At 36.5% G+C, this 11,900-nt stretch overlaps 1 long non-coding RNA gene across 2 annotated transcripts; it reads right to left on the bottom strand.

The window, feature by feature from the left end:
* Window positions 1-885: 885 nt before the first annotated feature.
* On the bottom strand, window positions 886-7,753 carry LOC135216306 (uncharacterized). 2 transcript variants are annotated; one of them, XR_010314851.1, is made up of 5 exons: window positions 7,394-7,753; window positions 6,201-6,405; window positions 3,526-3,744; window positions 2,987-3,158; window positions 886-2,182 (listed from the first exon to the last, which is right to left on the bottom strand). It is a non-coding gene; the product is annotated as an uncharacterized LOC135216306 (long non-coding RNA). The 2 variants fall into 2 exon arrangements; XR_010314850.1 differs by having other exon boundaries at window positions 6,201-6,400; window positions 7,394-7,751.
* Between the last annotated feature and the right edge of the window lie 4,147 nt (window positions 7,754-11,900).

Raw genomic sequence — 11,900 nt, 5'->3', positions numbered from 1 at the left:
CGCAGTTGTACCCATTCGTTCGTTATTCAGCAAGTATTGGCTGCGTAGTAAGCTGTCTGCATAGGTACTGTTTATTGCTATTTCCTTTAAAAGATTGCAAAGAAATGAGTCTATGTGTATACAGTATTCATATTCCTCCTAAGTAACACATATTGTATAGAACGTTTATTCCAAAAATATTTTAGATTAAAAGATTTCTTTTTGTAACTAAAAATATACAGAATTTCTAACACAGCTATAGCATACCCCCATTGCAAAGTACGTTATCCTAACGTTAGCACAATGGTATGGCAGATCTATGCCCACCGTTGGGAACAAACTAAAAACGTTAAAACGTATGTTTTTTTTTGTTTTTTGTTTATGTTGGCACAACGTTAGTTCAGTGACTTACCTAACTTTGAGGTAACGTTAACAAAAGGTTAGTTCTGTCAATCAACGAACCAAGCAGTAACTATCAGGCAACTATGAGCGCCTCAGCGTGGTTGGTATGGTATTAGCGTCCCATCCTCGGTGGTCACGGGTTAGATTCTCGGCCATTCCATTGAGGAGTGAGAGATGTGTATTTTTGGTGATAGAAGTTCACTCTCGACGTGGTTCGGAAGTCACGTAAAGCCGTTGGTCCCGTTGCTGAATAACTACTGGTTCCATGCAACGTAAAAACACCATACAAACAAAAATCAGGCAACTATGTAATTATATATACTATATATATATATATTATATATATATATATATATATATAGATTATATATATATATATATATTATAATATATTATTAATATCTAAATATCTATATATATAATTATATATATATATATATATGTATATATATATATATTATATATATATATATATATATATATGCAGGTGAATAAAATTTAAAATAAATTGTTCTACCCTTTTTTATTCTACAAAGTATAAAAGTACACAGTGAAATACATATAGTGGCAACTACATAGCAGGTAGAGGGACTCCCAAGAACACTATATGCGTGTATAATGCTCACTCACGCTCACAGAAAGACAGGGATTAGGTAGGAGACAAGTGCTTTATTTTTAATAGCTTTAGTTTGAGTTTCAATTGTATTCATGTGGGACATTTAAGGAAAAGGCGAAGGCACTGGTGAAACGTTTGAATGTGTGTATAGTATGAACAAATAGAGGGGGACTGTTGATAGGAGTAAATAATAAGTATAGTAAGGAAAATATGGGTTGTAGGTTTCAAATAGTTTCTGATATTTTTGAAGGAGGTGATCGATATTCCATAGAGAGCAGAAAAGTTTTGGGAGCTTATAAATGTCAAGATAAGCAAGTTAAGAATAGAAAGGTTTGGAATGCCAGTGACTGTTTGACTGTATGAGAAGGGTAAAAAGTTGACAAATGTGATTAAGCTTAAGTTCTTAGGAACATGTGAAGGGAGTTAGTTTAACCTAGAGTTATGAATAGGTTAGGGAGAGGTGTGAGGGGTAAGGAACAGTATCTGAGATTAAGGGATGGACATGTGGAAGAACATGATGAATCACTCCACACAGTTCAGAAATATTAGCTATTTAAAATGTGTTCCCATAAAAAGAAATGGAAATACAACTAAGATATCATAATTATACAATTTGTATATGAATATGGCATGTAGAACCTTTTTATTATTGCACACCTTAGCCTAAAAAATCACTAATTATCTATAATGCCTTACTCCCACTCCGAGGACAGGAAGACCAAGAATTAATTGAAACACCCATGATGTTAAACTATATATAGTCTACACATTTACTCATAATTCTATCCACAAGGATGATACATAATTTTTCAATATCTCAGTTAACTATTCCACAGGCGTTGGACAAATAAATATGGGGACACTATACTGTACTGTAACCAGTTAAAGAAAATTACTTAATTTATAAAATGCAGTGTATAGTAGTAATACTTATAAATTTACACAAGAATTCATGAAGAGGGAGCACAAGTCACAAGAATGCAAAAAAGTTTATGGGGTTATGCAGCATTTTAGGTGTCCGAAAAGAGGCGGATGGAGAGGCCTTGATCTCCTTTGGTTTTGACCTTGGCTTCAACTTTTCCCCTCCTTCCCCATGTGGTGCAAATTTGAGGACGGCCACAATAGTGTCATCTATCACGATGTCTGCTTCCTTATCTTGTTTGGTCAGAAATCTAATGGCAACACCTGAAGAAAAAAAATTTTTATATGAGGTATGTGAAGGGAACAATAGTGAGAATAGCAAAACCAAACAAAATTAAAAAATACAATTAATAAATAATGAAAAAGGAAAGGTGTAAAGAAAACAATACGAAAATATATAAAGCCAATATTAGGAAATACAATCATTCAACCCACACACACACCAACATCCATACCACAACAATCACACAACTCTGACACATATGTCCCGACACAACAATCACACATTTCAATAAGTAAAAGGGAGTCCTGCTGGGCTTAGGACTAGGATGCAGTGTTGAACTATAGTTTTCTACCCACCTTCTGCCTCTCCCAATGTGGAATAGCACATTAAATTCATGATCAGAAGCTTAATGTCTAAATTAATTGTGTAACAAATTAATATTATTACTGATATTAGTATATTAGTACTTGTAACCTGTTTGTCATGATTATGGAGGTGATATCTATTTAAGGACTTCAAGAGACCCGGGTTCCTTGGGGAGTTGCATTATGCAGATGACTTGGTATTAATTCTGGAAGAATAGACTGGAGTCCAAAGGTTTATGAGTGAATAATGTTAAAACTATTTGGTTATGATCAATGTTGTGGGTGAGGGACCACTGTAGTTATTGGACAGTGGCCTTGTGCAATGTGCAAGAGGGATGGTAGTGATCAGTGATGGACAAATAGTCTAAAATATATTTAAATCTTAAATAATGCCCCCCAAAAGTATGCAGGTACCACATACATTATTTGAAACTTGAATGCAATTAGTAATAAATGATAAATAAAATAATAAATATTTACCACGAATTAATCCATGTGGTCTAGTATCAAAGAGACTTCTTTTTTCTTTCTTCTTGATCCCTTCAACGAATATTCCCCCATCAATTTCTTTTGTCATGAGGTGTCTCATGACCCATCAGAGGATCACTGGTTTCTCATCTTTATTTGCATACACTGAAGCCAGCTCAGTAACCTGACAAGATAAATGAAACAATGATTAGGGTAGGCTACAAAAAACAGAGAACCACAATTTGCAATATAATGAGGGGAGGGTTCAGATAAATCTATGGCAAGGTAAAATGAAGGTACATTCCAGAGTATTTGGTAAAACTCGTGAAACGATATCCCACGCAGTATTTAACAGAAACTAATACGTATTAGTTTTCCAAAAGGAAAAACTTTAGTCATTGTTGTTAAAGGCTCTATAATGCTGACTTCATTTTAATTCTGAATGGTGTAATTCTATTGGCAACCTGTTTTAGTTTTGTCTTAAACCCTACAAAATAATGTTGTGCAACGAAGAAATGGGTACCCATATAAAAAAAAAAATGTATGCTTACCATTGACTTTCTATAAGGCTTTTCTGAGTGTTTTTTCAAACTGTTCCACTTCCTCTTCAGAAGTCAGAATGATGGGGAAAAGCTGGTTTAGATTTTCTCTAGGGTCATCATCAAAATTTCTATCTCTAACTGCTTCCAAGATTTCATCTTTAAACTGGGATGACGCCCTCTTAACCTCTTCAGTGTCAGATTTTACCTTGTCAATTTAACTTTCAAGACCTGAAATGCATAATAAACCTAGAATTATAAGAGGACCATCAAATTAGAAACAGTAGATCTTATTTTATTCTGATCTCCGACGTCCTGCTGTACCAGGGAGCTCCCAACTAGGGGATAGGACACGACACCAACTGGAGTTGGAAAAGGCGACAAGACGTTGAGAGATGAGATACAAAAGTTTGCAGGCAAAACAAGGCAAAAACTGGCGGTCCTGCAATTCATGAAACAAGTTGGGGAGCCTTTGTTCAGCAGTGGACTCCTACAGGCCAATGAAGGAAAAAAAATTCTCCTCTAGTCTCTGCTTACTCAAAAAGATAAATCAAATAAAAGTAATAATAATAACCTTTTAAAGGAAAGGGATTGTCCTGCAAGTGCTCATTCCTCACGAAGTCAAGTCTTCTTGAAGACATCCTGTTGGTGCCTGTGGGCTTGTGTGACTGTTGTGACAAGCTGTCAGTGACTAAAGACCCAATTGACAGGGTAGATCCCCTTGAAGGTGAATTTGTAATATTACTTAATATCTCAGCATTTACTGTTACCTTTTTTTTACACGCTAATATTCACTCTATGGGTATATATATTTCTAACCATTGTTCACTCTCAACAAACGGCACTAATTCTAGCCCATGACAACACACAAACATATACCTTCTGTGTTGTGTATGGGTTTACGGAGGTTCCCTTTTATTCTCATCTCTTTATTATTAGTCAGTCTTTCTTCGGTAGCTGGGTTTCATTTGAGGAGTAAAGTGTTATATGGGATAACCTTCCTCTATTTGTTTGTGGTTGAGTTTTTCTTTTCTTAGGAACAGGTAATTATATATTATATCACTTACACTGGACTTCTGTAGATTCTGAAATCATAATCAATCACTTAGCTAGTCTCTCAGGAGCTGTTGGGGTGCAGGGACTCTGGGAAAGTTAACCACCACTTCGTTTATCTGACTTATTATTTAGGAGCACTAGTTTAACAGTTAATACACTACACAACACTTCACAGGGAACAGAGATTACATCGACACAGCCTCCCCGTATAAGGCTTTGTTCTTAACTGAACTTTTCTGAGACCTCAAGTGAAGTCTCAACCTAACTTCTACAATGAAGCTCCTCCTTAACTTCTACTAGCATACACCCTACTTCTTCTTGAGTGGCTTTTCTAACTTCTGGTGCCACCCCTCTATTAGTCTTATTGGTTATCCTAGTCTACGGTAACCACCCACTGGAGGTGTCAGAGTTCAGATTTTCCAATGGAGTTTACAACTTTTTGTTTTGGCAAGCTGCTGCCTATGTTTGGTCTCGTTTTTCCAAACTGCTTTGCCTGCATTCTGTTCCTACCACACCTCTACCTCCTTCTGGCTTTCATCTACCCTAACTCTACCATAACCCTAGATATTTCTACCATCATTCGACCAGTGGATTTTCCTATCTAATTGTCCCTACATATATGTACACACAGTTCTGTTGTATTCCTAACATCTGCAATCTCTCTTGAAGGTGTAGTACTTGTAGTAGGACCAACAGAGACCAAATCTTTGTGAGGACTGAGTAGTACTTGGTGAAGCAGTAGGACTATCAAGTAGACCAATTTCCTCTGAAATAAATAAATGTTCTCTGTACTATCTATTGTATTAAGCCTGAACTACAAGTGTCCAACTGTGGAGGAGAGGAAAATCATAGGGATGATCAGATGAGAGGATTGGGCAAAGGGTAGAAGATACAAGTATAGAGCAATACACTTTTACTATAAAAAATTCATAATCATGCCATATATCAAGGTTATTTGCTCCAATACACTAACCTCTATAATAATAATAATAATAATAGGTTGTCAATTGACTGGTTAAGCAACATTGGGGCTGGTCAGTCGTTGGATGGGTGACTGCTCTCCTCGGCATTGATTCCTTGGGAAAGGATCTTTACCATAATTTCCTCAGTCTACTCTGCTGTAAATGAGTACCTACTCCTGATGGGGTAGGGTCCAGCTATGGGTTAAATAGCAAAACTCAGCAATGATGGAAAGAAATGAAGGATTAAACGACAACGACGAAAATGGAACCTTTGGCAACAGAGGAGCTTCGTCCAGCAGCCAGGTATTCAGCCTAACTGAAGGGGAAGACGGTCAGGTAATTGGAGGTCGTCATCCAGCAACTGACCACCACAACGACAGTAACCAACAACCAGACTGGAGCTACAGAAGCAAACCAGAGGAAGAAATGGACAAGAGAAGAAAATAATAATAATAATAACAATAATAGTAACATACAATTTCAGACATATTTACAGTATTTACTAATTTGGCTAAGATAGTTCAATCAAGTCATTATAGTAAACAAATGTAAAATTCTAAACCCAGGTAGAATATAAATCAGAAACAAGTAATGTCCAAGATAATATGTGCCTATGTGATTTTCATAGCTAAGCTGTACTCTAGTGAAAATACACTATTTAACACATACCTGAATAATGGGGCAAGTGAAGTTTTGGATGTGACCTGTCATCTTCGGAAGTCATCATCTGAAGTGAGGATGGGATGCTTTCTCCTTGCAATGCTTGTTTGTCTCCTCTTGTTGACCACTTCTTCATCAATGACCTCAGCAAGTTTAGAAGGTGGTCTAATTTCTCTTTTGCCAACACCTTTCTCCTGGTCTGAAGCCTCCTGTCCTTTCAATGATATGCAGTGTGATAGGTTAGGTTAAGCATTATAGGCTAGTCTGCAATAGGCCTAGGCCTATAATAGAGGGAACAATAACAAAAGTATTGAATTTAGGCAGTGAGTGACAACTTTAATCAATATTTTAAAATTAATCAATATTTTATAATAATTCGAAGCATCTCCTCACTTACGCATTCTGGTAATATTCACGACAGAAATTCATTTCTAACCCTCTTTCCTTGAAAATAAGATAATAACTTTTTCAGTAAAACACACCCACCTCTTACCTTATTCAGTAAAGATATATTTTTTTTTTAGATAAAACACAACAAAACATGAAACATTTGCAATACACAACGTCTGTAAATAACTGAGGAAAAAATTAATATAGATACGGTAATTTTTCATAATAAGTAAATATGACCTCAGCAGTTTTTTTTTTCTATGTAAAAACACAACCTAGCTAACCCAACATTTCTTAACCTAGCCTCAATCTAGCCTAATAATATATATAAAAAAAAAATTGAACTTACTATTTTTTTACATAAAGAAAAATGAAGAAAACTGCTGGGATGGCAGTATCGCAAACCATCAGCAAGGAACATGTATCCAATTAGGTTAATAAGGTAAGAAAAAGGGGGGGAGGCCCCCAGCTAGGAGGTTAGCTTTAGTGGAGGTAATTCTACATTGATTGATTGATTGATCATGGAATTTAGGGCATAGCCCAAGCGCTGGGACCTGCAAGGTAATTCTACAGAATAGTTCCGTACGGGCTGCAAGGAACGTAACCGCGGATACGACATCCATTAGGGATTGGGGCGTCAAATGTATTTCCCTGTTTAGTACTGGCCCCCGGGGGTTAATTACAGTCGTCCGAATATTACTTAAAATTCTTGTTCAGGAGGTAAAACTGCATACAAAACCGCAATGCCATAGTCTAGGCTGTCGCAGAATAGTACTGTAGATCTATCTAAACATATTTGTACGACAAGTTACCTGTAAACAACAACAAAAGTCGCGCCAGGCACAGATACTCGTTGTAATTCCCGCCATAAACACGGTCCGCCAGCTACTCGTTGTGGCCAAACATCGAACTACTATCGCGGGAAATTTGAATCTCGATTTAATAATACCAAAACCTTCTTATGATAAACATCAGAGTCTATAAGAGCAATGTCAGCGGTTTTTTACGGAATAATGATGTTCAATGGTAAAGTGGACCTTATCACGCAAGTCTAATAGCACTAAATCCACTTCTTGGAAGAAGATTGTCAGGCAATGTTAGTTTAACGTTGCAGCAACGTAGGTATTATGTAAAGGCTAATATCAATAACAAGTAACATTATAACCTTCTCAGGAAATATATCAAATTCTGTAGAGTGTATTTAATGGGACAGATCGATACTATCAATGACAATTTGTAAAGTGCTATCACATAACGTTGAAACAACGTTGTCCTAACATCTTGAAATTGATAGTCTGTCGGCTAACGTTCCTGCAACATACAGCTAACGTTATTTTTGTAGCAACCCAAAAGCTAACCTCGAACAGTAGGTTAGTTCAAGGTTCGCTGCAAATGGGGTTACACGTTTATCAACATCATGCCTGGCGTCGAGATTAGATAAAAGACAGAGGCAGACAAAATAATGATATTAGTGCTCCAGATTAAAGAATTATGGTGCGTGACGTTTATGCTTATAATAATATTAAGAGGGTTTGTGTTTGTCACAGTTAAGTGCTGCAAACATCAACATAGGCCCTCGCTGTTTCTTCTGTTAACCTTCGGTGGATCTTATAATCAAATGTGTATTTTGTAAATAAGACCCATTCCCTTTTCATGAGCGTAGCCCACACCTCATATCTGTGGCGAAAATGATGGACTTAAAGTGGACTGTATATGCTTAACGTTGTTACTTGGTCAAAAATCGCTAGAAGCCGTGAGGCGCTGTCACACTAGCAAAATTTCCGTCGACTTTTTCTGAGTTTGTCGTCGACTTTCCAAAGAGGTCGACGTCATTCCGTACTCTAGTTGTCACACACGTTCTTCTTCATTCATACCGTGGTTGTCGTCGTCAAAACGTAAACAAACCATCTGAGCTGTGACTTCCCGGAATGATAAAACAACTATGCTTTATAACACAAAGCCACTAGTGGGTCGTGCTTGCATGTGTTAAATGATGCTGCATAGAATTTAAAAAAAAAAAAAAAAAAAAGTCTTTGGGTCCAGTCCTGGTTAAAAAGACGTGAAAAGTTTTATTTAAAAAAACAAGCCAGGGCTAGCCTAGATAGGCTATTCGTAACCTTGTTTACAAACCCAGACTATTATAAATTAAGCTAGAGAAACACTGGAAAAATTTTAAAGATTTTTGTTTATACTATTTGCTAATGCGAAAATAATAATAATAACAATAACAACTGCGAGCAGACCTAGGCTATAGAACAATCTGATATTCACGATATAGCATGCTTATCTGTATAAAGATCAGCAAATTCAGGAAAGTTTTCCCTGAGTCTTGTCCACTGTACCAAGAACTCCATCCTGCAACTGATGACTTAATTTGCACGCTTTCCGAGATATAAAAAAACAATAAAGTCGACGGTAGCGATGGGTTGAATTCGATCGGTGCCGTTTTCAAAATTCGTGACGACGACACCAGAAAGTCGTCGTCAAAAAATAAAAAGTCGACGTCAAATTCACAACTCCACAAAACTCCCTTTGCGGTTTCTAAATTACGGAGAGACATCTCTCAACCCAATTCATTATTAACGAGGATAACACACCAATATCATTAATGAGTAGTAACACAATTAAGTACTTTCACTTCGGAGCAGTCCTTGTAGATTCTCTCTCTCTCTCTCTCTCTCTCTCTCTCTCTCTCTCTCTCTCTCTCTCTCCTCTCTCCTCTCTCTCTCTCTCTCTCTCTCGCTCTCTCTCTCTCTCTCTTCTCTCTCTCATCTCTCTCTCTCTCTCTTCAAAATGTTGCGAGTGCTCACGGGTTGATTTTCAGACCTTAGAACCGCTGTATTATCTCGTTTCTAAAAATTATTTGCATAACCTTAAAGTATGAAGACAATAAAGGTTTATCAGATCAATTTATATTCACCATCCACAAAACTGAAACATAGGAAAAATGAAATAAAATCGAGGGATATTGAAAAGCTTTTGATAAATTTACAGTTAAAATTAATTTGATAACTAAAAGTTAAACATATCAGAGTAATAACATATAAGTGACAAATAAAATTAATCACTCAATTGGAATTGTAAATCAATGGCACGCAAATGAAACAAATTACGACAAAATTCAAAGAATCAGGGCAATCGCCCTTTCTAAATCCACACACACATCACTACACAATATTAGATAACAGGTCACTTCAAAAGTTGAGCCAAGAATTTGTTCGTTCCGTCCTGCATTCGGGTTTTGTTGGGGAAAAGAGATGTAATGGGAAAAATATTCCTTTAATTATTAGTGATTTATTTAGGAATTGATTCGTCATCCTCCTCTAATATCTTTACACTACTGTTTTAAGAGTGATTGGAACTGTGAAATGTTTTAGTTGTGGGCACGAGAGTGGCAGTGTAGCCAGTCCCTTGTTTTGTTTATCTTTCACTTTGAGTATGGGAGCGCTGCCCTGAATCTTTCGTCTGCATTTTGGTAATACTAACAACACGTGTAAGAATCACGAATGCTTTCGTGTGAGGGGTCGTCAACCTGTCCGCTCTTCATTTTGGCTATTTTACCAAATATTAATACAAATGATTATCTATCCCTTGCAAGGGATCTAGTCCAGGGGATCTAGTCCAGGAGTTCTGAAGACTAGGTGAATTAATCAAGTCCAGGAGACTAGGCTTGGGAGAAATTCGGCATGGTGTAATGAGTAATAAAGAAACAAGCTGAATACCAGGAATTTTCTTCAATACCCCTAAAATGGAAATCAACACTTCAATTGCCTCCCAGTGGGAAGACATCACCTGGCCTCATCAGTAGTAAGACCCATACACACAAGGAATATCATGTAATAGCAGGTAGGAGTAGGACAGGCCTACCCTATTTTCCAGGCAGCGTAAACGTCAGTCTTCATATGAACCCACCGTGTCAACTATGACACAGTACCATTCTCCGACCAGTGTCTCCAGGCAAGAAGACTGATAACAGTGCATATGTACAATATTATTATTCTTATTCTCGTATCTTAATGTCGTGGCGGGGAAAAACCGCCCGTGACAGAGACAAGTTATACAATTACCACGAATGCATAACTGACGTACAAGGTTTTCATGAACATAAAAAAACTTTACAATAATTATCAAGTTCGTTGTCAAAAATAAATTCCAAATATTATAGTGTGCAACTACAACATATTTATTAAATGTAGTGAATTAATTGGTCGTGTGTTTTAATACAATTTTGGGCGATATCTCGCCCAGACAGTGTACTACGAACATACGCATACACCCCTAGAGGGGCACGCAAAGAAGCGAACTACTACCCTTCCTTTCCCCTCCCGAATCCCAATCGCTTGACCTCTCCTAATGGCTTCTCTGTCGAGAGGCACAAACAAGACCCAATAACATCTTCAACTCTTACCATACGTGATATGCGCAATACATTCACCAAGAGGAATTTCATATATATATATATATATATATATATATATAATATATATATATATATATATATATATATATATATATATAAAGGACAAATGAATTATCATGACTAAAACAGTAATTATACTTCATTATTAAAACGTCTACTGACGTTTATGTCAAAAGACTTCGTCTTTGTGTAAAACCATCCCCTCTGTGCTAACCGCACCACAGATACTACTTACTAGAACATAGCAAAATCAGATAAAATAATGTTAAGAATGTCATTCTCGAGTAGATGTGGTTCGTTCACCCTTAATATGTCATGCAATATAGACGTACATATTTTACAGAATTTATGGGCATGCAAATATATTTGGTTTTCACATGAATACAAATTCAGTAACATAGTTCCTGTCTGTCGATTACCTGACAGACGGCAATACGCAGTGAAAATCAATCAATAATCTCTTATGAGACAGACACTAATAACTATAATAAAAGACAAATAGCACGGAAACAAGTGAATACACAAAAGCATTAGAAAATAAAATCGTTGTGAGAGGAATTCCTCACAATATCGGTGCCGTGATTTTTGGAAGGGTAATTTGGTTGTTTCACTCACACTGATGTTTCTCAGCTTCAGATTTTATTAATATTTATATATGCAAATGTCCTCCATGCTTGTTGGCTGAATTGTTCTACACTTGAAGACTTGAGTGTATGTTTATTTTTAGTACCAGAACGAGTTGGTAATTACTCCCTTTTTTTGGGGCACGAAAACTGTGTAAACCAAGTAATATATTTAAATTTGTATTATAGAACATTTTCTTGATAGCTATGGTCTGTTGCATTTTTTTTTTTTACCAAATTTTCTTCCGATATGCAATTTATTGATGTAAGAGTTTT

Source organism: Macrobrachium nipponense, chromosome 6 (genome assembly GCF_015104395.2).
Source record: "Macrobrachium nipponense isolate FS-2020 chromosome 6, ASM1510439v2, whole genome shotgun sequence".
In the NCBI taxonomy this organism is placed as follows: domain Eukaryota; kingdom Metazoa; phylum Arthropoda; class Malacostraca; order Decapoda; family Palaemonidae; genus Macrobrachium; species Macrobrachium nipponense.
This window is presented reverse-complemented; position numbering and strand designations above follow the sequence as displayed.